Source organism: Lactuca sativa, chromosome 1 (assembly GCF_002870075.4).
Source record: "Lactuca sativa cultivar Salinas chromosome 1, Lsat_Salinas_v11, whole genome shotgun sequence".
NCBI lineage: Eukaryota > Viridiplantae > Streptophyta > Magnoliopsida > Asterales > Asteraceae > Lactuca > Lactuca sativa.
Window position 1 is genome coordinate 38,419,731 of NC_056623.2, and position 13,205 is coordinate 38,432,935.

Below are 13,205 nucleotides of genomic sequence, written 5' to 3' on the forward strand. Positions count from 1 at the left end.
TTCGTGCTTACAATTGTTAATTATATGTGTTTCAGGTACTTCTGAGGATCACAGGAAGGCAAAGGTATGATTGTACACACTCATTGGGAGATTTGTTATTGGGCATTTTGTGGCACTGATACTTTGTGATGATGTTTTGTATTTGACATTTATGTTTTTACGATGACTTGGTTTATGAACAATATTTTGGGTAATTTAAAAATGAAAATTTTGGTTTGAAATTTGAGGTGTTACAGTTGAATTGCAATTGTTTAATTATTAAGCAAAGAAGGCATTCTAGAACCCTATTAGGCTTGGATGGTTTTTCTAGGGTTCCAGCAGGGTTCTGGAAGCCTCCTGGTAACTGCCTCGAATAGATTAAATTTTATTTAATTATTGAAATCATGGTAAACCCTAGATATCCATTAGCTATATATAGGGACCCTTGGCATGAGAATTTCTAACCTTAGAAATACGCATGCAAGAAATCAAAATTTCATCCTCTCTCCTCTCTCCCAATCCATTCCTAAGGTTTTTAGGATATTGGGTGTGAACCATTAGAAGCAACCATAATTTTGATGTTAGTTTTCCAAGGAAGATTATGAGATCAAGTGATTGTTATATTCGAATATAACAAATGTATGTTTCTAATATTGATGAATTTTGATTATGCATAGGTTAGTTTGATTGTTTCATAAGTATGTTGTTATGATGATAAAATATCATAGATTTCTAGGCTGCATGTGCCCATAAAATTGTTTTATCATTTTCATTGCGTATATATTATTTGTTAATGTATCCTAGAAAACCCATCAGTTGTATCAGTTCCTATGATTTTCTATTATATGTGCATATATGAAACTGAAAATAAAATAACTAAAGAAACCGGGAAACTTGTTGAATCGTAGGCGTGACACTCTTTGCCCTACAGCTAGGGCTTCAGGTTTCGCTTGCCATTTTCAAAATGTATGATAATTACTAGTTAATTTTGGTTATTTTGATTGCTTAAAATCTAAACAATTAATCTAAGTGATTAGTCTTATTTGAATTCTAAAATTAGGGTTTTGAATTAATTTTATTTAATTAATTGTTTAATTAAGATAGTTGTTTAATTGTTAAAAGATTTAATATATTTAATTACAAGTTTAATTAAAGGATAATTACTAAATCTTAAATGGTTTAAAAATTAATTATTTAATGGTTAATTAAGATAATTAAATTTAAACTTTGTATTCTTAAAAGGTTATAAAATACTCCCTTACATATATTTATAAAAGAGATGATATCACTATCAGGTAATAGACTTTTATGAATGGGTTTAAATGGTCACTTAGTTTTTTTTCTTATGTTTTAAGGGAACAAAGTGCATTTCTTTGGGTTTAAAAGGTCACTTTTAGATATATGACCGGGTAACCCAGTAACTCAGATGACTTGTGGTTCCATTGGTAGTATAAGTCTATGTGGCAGTTTAGTCAACACAACATATCTACATGGAAGTTTGGTTTTTGTTTAAGTAAAAAAACTACGATTGAACAAAAATCATGCCAAATTAAAACTTTTCAAAACATTTAAAACCATTTATCATTACAAAGTTTGTTTTCAAAATATCTAATATCAGAGTTTTCGCAGAAACATAAACAAATCATGAGGAGCTGTACGATCATGCCTTCGCCTTGTCGCGATCCCCTGATGTACCTGAAACTGTAAGCCCGGAAGCTTAGTGAATTCACCCAAAATACAAACGCCATACAAATATAACCACATCATATAACAAATACAGAACAACTTGCATAATGAGCCTTTAGCCTGAGTGGACCGCCTTGCAGGGCCTACAACCTATCTGGACCGCTCCCGAGCCTTCGACATGATTGGACCGCCTCGCAGGGCCTACAGCCTATCCGGACCGCTCACCGGGTATGTTGGCCTACAACACAAAGCAGGACCGCCTCAACTCAACCCCCAATCAAACAAACAAGTGCACATAAATATCATATGCTAGCTCATATCATATAACCGTCAAACCGATCTAACAGGAGTAATTGGTAGACATTTTTCTTTGTGATAATTATCTTGGTATGCTTATGAGATATGGTAATGTGATATGCTTTTGAGATATGCTTATGTGATATGCTATGTGTGTTAGTGGTAGTAGCAGGGAATAACTTTTCCCTGACTCGGTCGTTAGGACTGAAGGGTAGGTCAGTACCCCAGATATGCCTGACCGTATGATTATATTTTGTAATTTTATGATTGAGGTAGGGGTCAAATAGTCCCCATTGCCGGTTGAGATGGACCAGAGGGTAGCCGGCACCCCAGAACGGCCTGACATGGGTAGGTCAGCACCCCAGAATGGCTTGACATGGGTAGGCCGAGCACCCCAGAATTGCCTGGCAGTATGTATGTTGTTTGGTATATGGTATGATGGGGGAACTCACTAAGTTTTGTGCTTAGGGTTTTAGTTTTGGTTTCAGGTACCTCGTTTTCAAAGGGAAGGAGCCAACTTGATCGTAGCGCATCACACCATGTTTTCCGCACATGGGATCCTTAGGATTACTCTTTGATATGGTTTTTGTTGGATAAGGTGTCTAAGTCCATAACAATATTTGAGATGCACTTGACCTGACCTAGCATGGTCCATTTGGGTTGCACTTCACCCGAACGATTTGGATAACCTTTTGAGAATAATATGCTTATGATTTGTTAATATATTATAAGTTATAATATATTAATATGAAATCATATTATTTAATTAGTATTGATCATAAATTAATTTAGAATTAATTTGTTGATAAAAAAGGTGGCTAATTAAATATGGGCTCTTGTATTTTATATAGTGTGGGCTAATACTCATTTGGAATGGGCTAGGTTTGCATGGGAGTCCATGGATAGTCCATGGAGCTTTTAACCCATGGATCCTTGGAAAGGACGAGTCATGGGTATTAGGGTTTACATGGATGTGACCCTAATCCTCCACACTATATAAAGGAGTCCTTGGCACTTGATTTGGCACTAGTTGTGTGTGACTAAGAGTGGTGGCCAATTCAAGAGTGTGCATTATTCTCTCAAGAGTTTTTCCAAAGTTTGTGGTGATTTGTGATTTCCATTTGAGGCATCCACACTATTGGTGCTAGGCTCTTAAACTCCAAGCAATCAACCACTTCTAAAAGGTATGTCATTCTACTAGTAATTTTATGATTCAAGTTCCCCATGCCATGCTAGTTAGGATGTAAACCTAGGAAATTCTTATTTGTATGTATTTTAGAGAAAACATAGATCCAAGGTTTATGGGGTTGCATGTACACCATAGGAGCGTTAGAATGCTCCAAACCCAACAATTTTATGATTCTATATTTTGATTATTGACACTCTGGTTTTGATATGACATATTATCATGAACATTTTTATACTTGTGGTTTTCTGTAATAACTTAATTGAAAACGATATTTTTGGCCTATATTTTTGGGATGTTCCAAATTGGTATCAGAGCCTTGGTTTGAGGGATTCGGGCACACTCACGGGTGTGTCTGAACTCAAACTAAGGACTTGGTATGAAAATTTTCAAAAGTAAAACCCTTTTATAAAAAGAAGTGAAAAGAATTTGAGAAGGGAACAGAACTTTGAAAAGAACAAAGTGTGTGATGCGTGCAATCAGCCGAGCTCAAGTAAGTTTTCCCCAAGATACCAATACATGTTATGTTATGATCTGATATGATAATGAGAACTGCATGCTAGATTAGGGCTGAGGATCTAGGAAGGATGCCTTATATGCCTTTTGTATGTGCTTGTAGACTTGCATGCTAGTACTGCTCAGTCAGTAATAGGATAGCCTATTTAGGTTACGCCTGATTGTATGAGCCTTTGAATTGCATGTATAGATCCCTGAGTAGAGGATAGAAAGGTTTGATTGGAATATGATGGTTAGATTTTCCATTGTCTGAATGTTGCTTGCTTTGTGCTTTGTGGGACTCCTAGTAATGTGAGCTAGCTATATTCATGAGGTAGCTAGTTGACATTACTGGGAATCTTTCAGCAGCTGAGGACTGGGTGAGTTCAGGAGCCTAGGAAAGCCTAGGATATGTTTCAGTGGGTTATAGTGAGGCTCAGTGAGACTTGGGTGTACCAGTTTGAGGAAGTGACTTGGAGGATTCGGGAGGATTGCGGAGGAAAGTATGGATAGGTGTGGAAGGTAGTATTGGGCTCATACTACTGAAAGCACATGATCCATACTCGAATCTGTGAGAGTCTTGGAGAATCTCAGAAGATTTGAGGAAGATTTTGTGACCCGGTTTGGGGACAGAGGATGTTCCAGTTATTGCAGCTTAGCCATTGGCAAGCGAGCTAGGGAGTGTGACATGGTGTCAGACCCTAAGGGATATGATTTCCAAGAAATTGCAGATGCGAGATTGATTTGGAGCACTTTGAGAAGAGGGGTTCGTGCTAGGTGCGTATAGTAAAGGGTCCCAGGGAGAGACCCATGATTTATGTGTTGGATAAGGTGTCTAAGTCCATAACTTATTTGGTATATACTTGACCCGACCCGGCATGGTCCATTTGGGTTGCATCTCACCCGAACTTTTTATGGATAATTTTATGAGAGTTATTGTAACAGCCCGGAATCTCAGGTATTATTAAAATTATGTTTTTGGGTGATTTAAGAGGGGACTCGGCGAGTTGGAGCCTAGACTCGCCGAGTAGGATCGCGGACTTGGTCGCGGGTCCGCGACTGGACTCGACGAGTCCAGATATGGACTCGGCGAGTCGACGCTGTTCAGCAGAAACCCTAACCGTTCAGTTTGGATCGTATTTAACGCCTCTTAGGCCGTCATTTTCAGTCTTTTGGTCAATTGAGAGAAACCCTAATCGCTGTGGACGCTTAGAGCAAGGGAGAAAGCTTTGGAATTTGGAAGAATTGGTTAGGCAAGAAGAAGAGGGATTTGGCTAAAGGTATATCAAGGAGGATTGAGTCCTGAGATTTGGGGGACACAGAGGGTGTGTTTTCAGGTAATACTCGGACCAATTATGTTATTTTGATGTATTTATGAAATTAGGGTTTATAGAACCCATTTAGTGATTTGATGAAGAAATGCCTTGTTACCCCACGATTATAGTCTTGTATTAGGACCTTTAGAGGTCCAGAAGGTCCCATGCATGTGTACTTCGGGACGAGACCTATCCCAGGAAGCAGTTACTCGTCTGCATGGCATGGACTCGCCGAGTTGTTCTTCAGACTCGGCGAGTAGCTTGAAGATGTGCTGGGACTCGCCGAGTTGTTCATCAGACTCGGCGAGTGGAGTCGGGGTGGCCCCGCGATTCTTCCACGAGGACCTCGTCGAGTCAAGAGGTATACTCGACGAGTAGAAAGGGAATATTCAGGAATCTGTGAGGACGACTAGACTCGCCGAGTCGCCATGGTACTCGCCGAGTCCAGTCGAGTTGACCGTTGACCGTTGACCAGAGTTGACCTAAGTCTGACTTCTTAGGGATAGTCACACTTAGATGATATGAGTGTTAATGAGTTATGTAATGTTATAGGAGGGTTGTAGCTCGTTGGTTTGTGCGCGAGTGATTTCAGGAGTTGCTAGCTTTCAGCACTTACGAGGTGAGTCTTCTCACTATACTGTACCCGGAAGGGTTTGACTGTGTGACCGGAAGGTCAAGTATGTTATGTATTATGTTTATATGCTATAAGTGGTAAGTTAAGTGTTATATGGATATGTATGCTATATGTGGTAAGTTAAGTGTTATATGTGCTATGTATGATATGTGGGCCGGAAGGCAATATGTTATGGGCCGGAAGGCGATTATGTTATGGGCCGGAAGGCGTTGTAATGAGGACCAGAAGGTCAGGGCCTGGAAAGGCGTATGTGTGTAAGTGTATATTGGGGAACTCACTAAGCATTTATGCTTACAGTTGTTGTGTATGTATGTGTTTCAGGTACTAGCGAGGACCGTGGGAAGGCGCCGGCATGATCGATACACACTGAGGATTGTTTTAGGATCTTGGGAGTTTGAATAATTGTATTGACCGAATAATTAGACTATTTATGCCTTGTTTTTAATGGAAAATATTATGTTTTAAAAATGAAAAATTTGTTTGAAAAATTTGCGTTGTTACAATTTGTATCAGAGCCTTGGTTTGAGGGATTCGGGTGCACCTTCGGGGGTAACTGAACTCAAACCGAGGATTTGAGGAAACTTTTCAAATAAAGGCATAAACTTTTGTAAATGGTTTTGTGGTAAGCAAGAAAGAAGCAGTGTGTACGATCAGTCAGCGCCCGAACGGTAAAAGATCCCCAAAATACCTTACAATATTATATAATATGAATTGTTATGCATGCTAGAAGACTAGGTATTCATGATAGGACTAAAGTGGCCTGATTTGTGATGCCTTAGTCTAGGGAAGTTGCCTATATGTGATGCTTTGCTAGTATGCGGGTAGATAGAGCGTATCAGAAGTAGAGTACTCACTATCTGGAGTTTGGGGAGGAGGACTTGGGATGAACATTGATGCGGTGTGGTCGGTAGTATTGGGCCCGTACTACCGAGGACACCGGGTCAGTGGGAGGCCCAAGTAAGAATCCCTGGATATCTGGGACTGAGTAGGGTTGCGTGTCGAGTACGATTATACTCGGTAGAATCTCTGATAGTTTTATGTTGTATTTCAGAGATATCATGGTTAGACCGCGGCACGGGGCGAGTACGAGCGGTGTGAGTGACGAGGCTATTCGTCAGATGATTCAGGAGGAGGTGGCGGCAGCGATCCGGGCTGAGATCCCGGAGATGTTTGGGTCTATCAAGACCACCCTTATGGAGACGTTCGACGAGCGGTACGCCGCATTGACTGAGGCTGCAACCGCTGCAGCTACCGCAGCTGTGGCCGCTGCTAGGCCACAGGGGGGTGATTCATTGCTGTTCCGAGAGTTCAGCAACACGAAGCCACCAGAGTTTGATGGGACGCAGGATCCGATTGCTGCGATGAGGTGGATCGCAGATATAGAGGGGTGCTTCTACACTTGTTCATGCCCGGAGCACCTGAGGGTACGGTTCGCTTTGAACCAGCTCCGTCTGGGAGCCAAGGACTGGTGGAAGTTCGTGACGGCGAACTTCACTTTAGCAGAGACTGCGGCAGTGACATGGGAGGGGTTCACTACCATGTTCAGGGATGAGTATGTTCCCCCGGTGGAGCGGGAACGATTGGTTCAGGAGTTCTTAACCCTCAAGCAGGGTACTGATTCGGTGGCGGCGATCACGCGGAAGTTCCACGAGAGGGCGATGTTTTGCCCCGAGCTAGTGGCCACAGAGCAGGCTCGGATGAGCCGGTACTTGGGTGTTCTGAGGAGGGAGATTCGGGAGTTTGTGTCAAACTCCACTTACCATACTTTTACTGAGCTTCAGGCGAATGCCAGGAAGCGTGAGATCGAGTTAGAGACTCAGGCCAGGGAGGAGGCCGAGTCTCAGCAGGCAGACCGGCGACCGGCTCAGTCTCAGCCGGCAGCCAAGCGGATCAAGTCCGCCGATTCGAGAACGGGAGGTTCGAAGAACCGCACTTGCGTAAAGTGCGGTAAGGGTCACGATGGGGCGTGTCGAGCCGGTGCTTGCTACAAGTGTGGCAAGGAGGGACACATTGCTAGGGAGTGTCCCAAGGGATTTATGGTTTGCTTTCATTGCAACCAGACTGGCCATCGGAAGGCCGAGTGCCCTCAGCTTCATCAGGGATCTGCACCTGTTGCCAGGACTACTGAGACTCGACCGGTGAAGGTCGAGGCCCCGAGGGCTCGTGGGAGAGCCTTTCAGCTGACTGCGGAGGAGGTCCGCGCTGCGCCCGATGTTGTGGCAGGTATGTTGTAATTCATGTATTTATTTTAATGTCGATATGTTATGCTTATGTTATTATGCGCGTAGGTACTTTCCTTGTGAACTCTGTGCCTGCCTTAGTGTTATTTGACTCGGGTGCGAGTAGGTCCTTTGTGTCCTTGGCCTTTAGTCAGCATATCGGCGTTAGTCGTGAGTCGTTGAGTCGACCTTTGAAAGTTTCTATAGCTGACGAGAAGGTGATTTGTGCTACGGAGGTTCTTCGGGGATGTGTACTAGAGATTTTCGGGATTGGATTTCCAATTGATCTGATTCCTATCGCGATGGGGGATGTCTGTGTCATCGTGGGCATGGACTGGCTGAGCCGGTTCGGCGCTGTCATTGACTGTGAGCGTCAGTTGGTGACTATACGAGACCCTAGAGGGGGAGTTCTTTCGGTGTACGGCGAGGGTACCCGTTCGGGATCAGCTTTTTGTTCGGCCGCTAGGGCGAGGCAGTGTCTACGGCAGGGCTGTAAAGGTTTTGTGGCGTATGTGATGGATACGCGGAAGGTTTCCGAGAAACCGAAGTCAGTTGAGGAAGTTCCGGTGGTGCGCGAATTTTCAGATGTCTTTCCCGAGGAGTTGCCGGGAGTACCGCCGGTGAGGCAAGTAGAGTTTAGTATTGATCTGGTTCCGGGGGCAGCGCCTATTGCTAAAGTGCCCTATCGTCTTGCACCTCCAGAGATGCAAGAGTTGTCTTCGCAACTCCAGGAGTTGCTGGGAAAGGGATTCATTCGGCCGAGCAGTTCGCCATGGGGAGCACCTATTTTGTTCGTCAAGAAGAAGGATGGTTCACACCGGATGTGCATTGATTACCGGGAGTTGAACAAGCTAACGGTCAAGAACCGTTACCCGTTGCCGAGGATCGATGATTTATTCGATCAGTTGCAGGGAGCATCTTGGTTTTCCAAGATCGATCTGAGGTCGGGTTACCATCAGGTGAGAGTACGGGATGAAGATGTTCAGAAGACAGCGTTTAGGACGCGATATGGGCATTATGAGTTTGTGGTGATGCCTTTTGGACTCACCAATGCCCCGGCTGTGTTCATGGATCTCATGAACAGGGTATGCAGACCGATGTTGGATCGGTCGGTGATCGTATTTATCGACGACATTCTGGTGTATTCGAGATCGAGAGAGCAGCATGAGGAGCATTTGAGGGAGGTCCTTGAGGTATTGAGGTCGGAGAAACTTTACGCAAAGTTCTCCAAATGTGAATTCTGGTTGCGGGAGGTCCAGTTTCTAGGACATGTGGTTAATCAGAAAGGGATATTGGTCGACCCGGCCAAGGTTGAGGCGGTGATGAGTTGGGAGGTGCCGAAGTCACCCTCTGAGATCAGAAGTTTCCTTGGGTTGGCAGGGTATTATCGGAGATTTATCAAGGATTTCTCCAAGATCGCAGTGCCACTCACCAGATTGACCCGGAAGGGTGTTACGTTCTCATGGGGGCCCGAGCAGCAGACCTCCTTTGAGACACTTCGCCAGAGATTGTGCGAAGCCCCGGTATTAGCTCTCCCAGAAGGGATGGAAGATTTCGTGGTATATTGCGACGCATCGATTTCGGGATTGGGTGCAGTGTTGATGCAGAGGGGTCATGTGATAGCTTATGCATCGAGGCAGCTGAAGCCTCATGAGGCGAGATATCCCACGCATGATTTAGAACTGGGGGCAGTAGTGTTCGCTCTCAAGATTTGGCGCCACTACTTGTATGGGGTTCGATGTACGATATACACGGACCATAAGAGTTTGAAGTATTTGATGGATCAACCCAACCTAAATATGCGTCAGAGGAGGTGGTTGGATGTGGTCAAGGATTATGATTGTGAGATCCTGTACCACCCAGGCAAGGCTAATGTGGTAGCCGATGCATTGAGCCGCAGGGCGGAGAGCACTCCATTGCGAGATGTGTGCTTGAGACTGACCGTGATGACTCCTGTATTGGACGATATTCGTAGGGCACAGGCTGAGGCTGCGCGACCAGAAATGCAGAAGAAAGAGCGGGTTGTGGGGTTAATCTCAGAGTTTGTCAAAGATGGTCGAGGCCTTATGACGTTTCGGGGTCGGATTTGGGTGCCGTTCGTGGGCGGTACGCGTATTACGTTGATGGAAGAGGCTCATAAATCGAAATTCTCGATCCATCCCGGTGCTACAAAGATGTATTTGGATCTAAGGAAGGAATATTGGTGGCCCTGTATGAAGAGGGACGTGGCATGGTTCGTTGAGAGGTGCTTGACCTGCCGTAGGGTTAAGGCTGAGCACCAGAGACCGCATGGCAAGTTACAGCCATTGGAGATCCCCGAGTGGAAGTGGGAACAGATTACTATGGATTTTATCACCAAGTTGCCGAGGACTGCTAGGGGAGTTGACGCAATTTGGGTGATCGTGGATAGGTTGACAAAGAGTGCACACTTCCTTGCCATCAGTGAGAGTTCTTCGGCGGAGAAATTGGCGGAGATATACGTTAGAGAGGTGGTGTCTCGGCACGGGGTGCCGATCTCGATTGTGTCAGACCGTGATGTGCGCTTTACTTCCAGATTCTGGAAGAAATTCCATGAGGAGCTGGGTACTAAATTGCATTTTAGTACCGCATACCATCCCCAGACAGACGGTCAGAGCGAACGGACAATTCAGACGCTGGAAGACATGCTCCGAGCGTGTGTGTTAGACTTCGGGGGTAGTTGGGATGCGTACTTACCATTGGCAGAGTTCTCCTACAACAACAGCCATCATTCGAGCATTGGTATGCCACCTTTCGAGCTGTTGTATGGTAGGAGGTGTCGGACCCCCATTTGCTGGGGAGAGGTAGGACAGAGAGTGATGGGCAGCACGGACATCGTGCTCCAGACGACAGAGCAGATTCAGCGAGTGAGACAAAGGTTATTGACTGCCCAGAGCCGACAGAAGAGTTATGCAGACAGGCGCCGATCCGAGCTTGAATTTCAAGTCGGCGACTTCGTTCTCCTGAAGGTCTCTCCTTGGAAAGGAGTGATTCGATTCAGGAAGAGGGGCAAATTGGGGCCCCGGTATATTGGGCCATTTCGTGTGGTTGCAAGGGTAGGCCGGGTAGCCTATCGGTTGGAGTTGCCAGCGGAGTTGGGTCAGATCCATGACACTTTTCATGTATCGCAGTTGAGGAAGTGCATAGCCGATGAGTCGGCAGTGGTTCCATTGGAGGATATTCAGGTGGATGCGAGCCTGAATTACGCGGAGAGACCAGTGGCTATCAGGGATCGGAAGATCAAGGTTCTGAGGAACAAGGAAGTACCTCTGGTGTTGGTTCAATGGCAACACCGTAAGGGATCAGAAATGACTTGGGAACCGGAGCGCGAAATGCGGGAGCAGCATCCGGAACTATTTGCAGAATGAGACTTCGAGGGCGAAGTCTAATCCAAGTGGGGGAGAATTGTAACAGCCCGGAATCTCAGGTATTATTAAAATTATGTTTTTGGGTGATTTAAGAGGGGACTCGGCGAGTTGGAGCCTAGACTCGCCGAGTAGGATCGCGGACTTGGTCGCGGGTCCGCGACTGGACTCGACGAGTCCAGATATGGACTCGGCGAGTCGACGCTGTTCAGCAGAAACCCTAACCGTTCAGTTTGGATCGTATTTAACGCCTCTTAGGCCGTCATTTTCAGTCTTTTGGTCAATTGAGAGAAACCCTAATCGCTGTGGACGCTTAGAGCAAGGGAGAAAGCTTTGGAATTTGGAAGAATTGGTTAGGCAAGAAGAAGAGGGATTTGGCTAAAGGTATATCAAGGAGGATTGAGTCCTGAGATTTGGGGGACACAGAGGGTGCGTTTTCAGGTAATACTCGGACCAATTATGTTATTTTGATGTATTTATGAAATTAGGGTTTATAGAACCCATTTAGTGATTTGATGAAGAAATGCCTTGTTACCCCACGATTATAGTCTTGTATTAGGACCTTTAGAGGTCCAGAAGGTCCCATGCATGTGTACTTCGGGACGAGACCTATCCCAGGAAGCAGTTACTCGTCTGCATGGCATGGACTCGCCGAGTTGTTCTTCAGACTCGGCGAGTAGCTTGAAGATGTGCTGGGACTCGCCGAGTTGTTCATCAGACTCGGCGAGTGGAGTCGGGGTGGCCCCGCGATTCTTCCACGAGGACCTCGTCGAGTCAAGAGGTATACTCGACGAGTAGAAAGGGAATATTCAGGAATCTGTGAGGACGACTAGACTCGCCGAGTCGCCATGGTACTCGCCGAGTCCAGTCGAGTTGACCGTTGACCGTTGACCAGAGTTGACCTAAGTCTGACTTCTTAGGGATAGTCACACTTAGATGATATGAGTGTTAATGAGTTATGTAATGTTATAGGAGGGTTGTAGCTCGTTGGTTTGTGCGCGAGTGATTTCAGGAGTTGCTAGCTTTCAGCACTTACGAGGTGAGTCTTCTCACTATACTGTACCCGGAAGGGTTTGACTGTGTGACCGGAAGGTCAAGTATGTTATGTATTATGTTTATATGCTATAAGTGGTAAGTTAAGTGTTATATGGATATGTATGCTATATGTGGTAAGTTAAGTGTTATATGTGCTATGTATGATATGTGGGCCGGAAGGCAATATGTTATGGGCCGGAAGGCGATTATGTTATGGGCCGGAAGGCGTTGTAATGAGGACCAGAAGGTCAGGGCCTGGAAAGGCGTATGTGTGTAAGTGTATATTGGGGAACTCACTAAGCATTTATGCTTACAGTTGTTGTGTATGTATGTGTTTCAGGTACTAGCGAGGACCGTGGGAAGGCGCCGGCATGATCGATACACACTGAGGATTGTTTTAGGATCTTGGGAGTTTGAATAATTGTATTGACCGAATAATTAGACTATTTATGCCTTGTTTTTAATGGAAAATATTATGTTTTAAAAATGAAAAATTTGTTTGAAAAATTTGCGTTGTTACAGTTATACACATATGTTTATTAATATATTATAAGTTATAATATATTAATATGAAGTTATGTTATTTAATTAGTATTAGTCTTAAATTAATTATGAATTAATTTAGAGATTAAAAGGAAGACTAATTAGATTATGGGCTATTGGTTTTATTAAGTGTGGGCTAACACTCATTTGTTAATGGGCTAGGCTTATATGGAAGTCCATGGATGATCCATGGATCTTTTAACCCATGGATCCTTGGAAAGGAAAAGACATGGGTTATTAGGGTTTCACCCTAATCATGTACACTATATAAGCATGCTTATGTTGCATGAAATGGCCCATAAGGGTAACTAGTGAACTAGTGTGTGTGTGCTTGTGTGTGGCCGAAATTAGTGTGTGTATACACTCTCTCAAAGTTTTCCAAGAGTTTGTGGTGATTTGTGATTCCATTTGAGGCATTCACACTATTGGTGC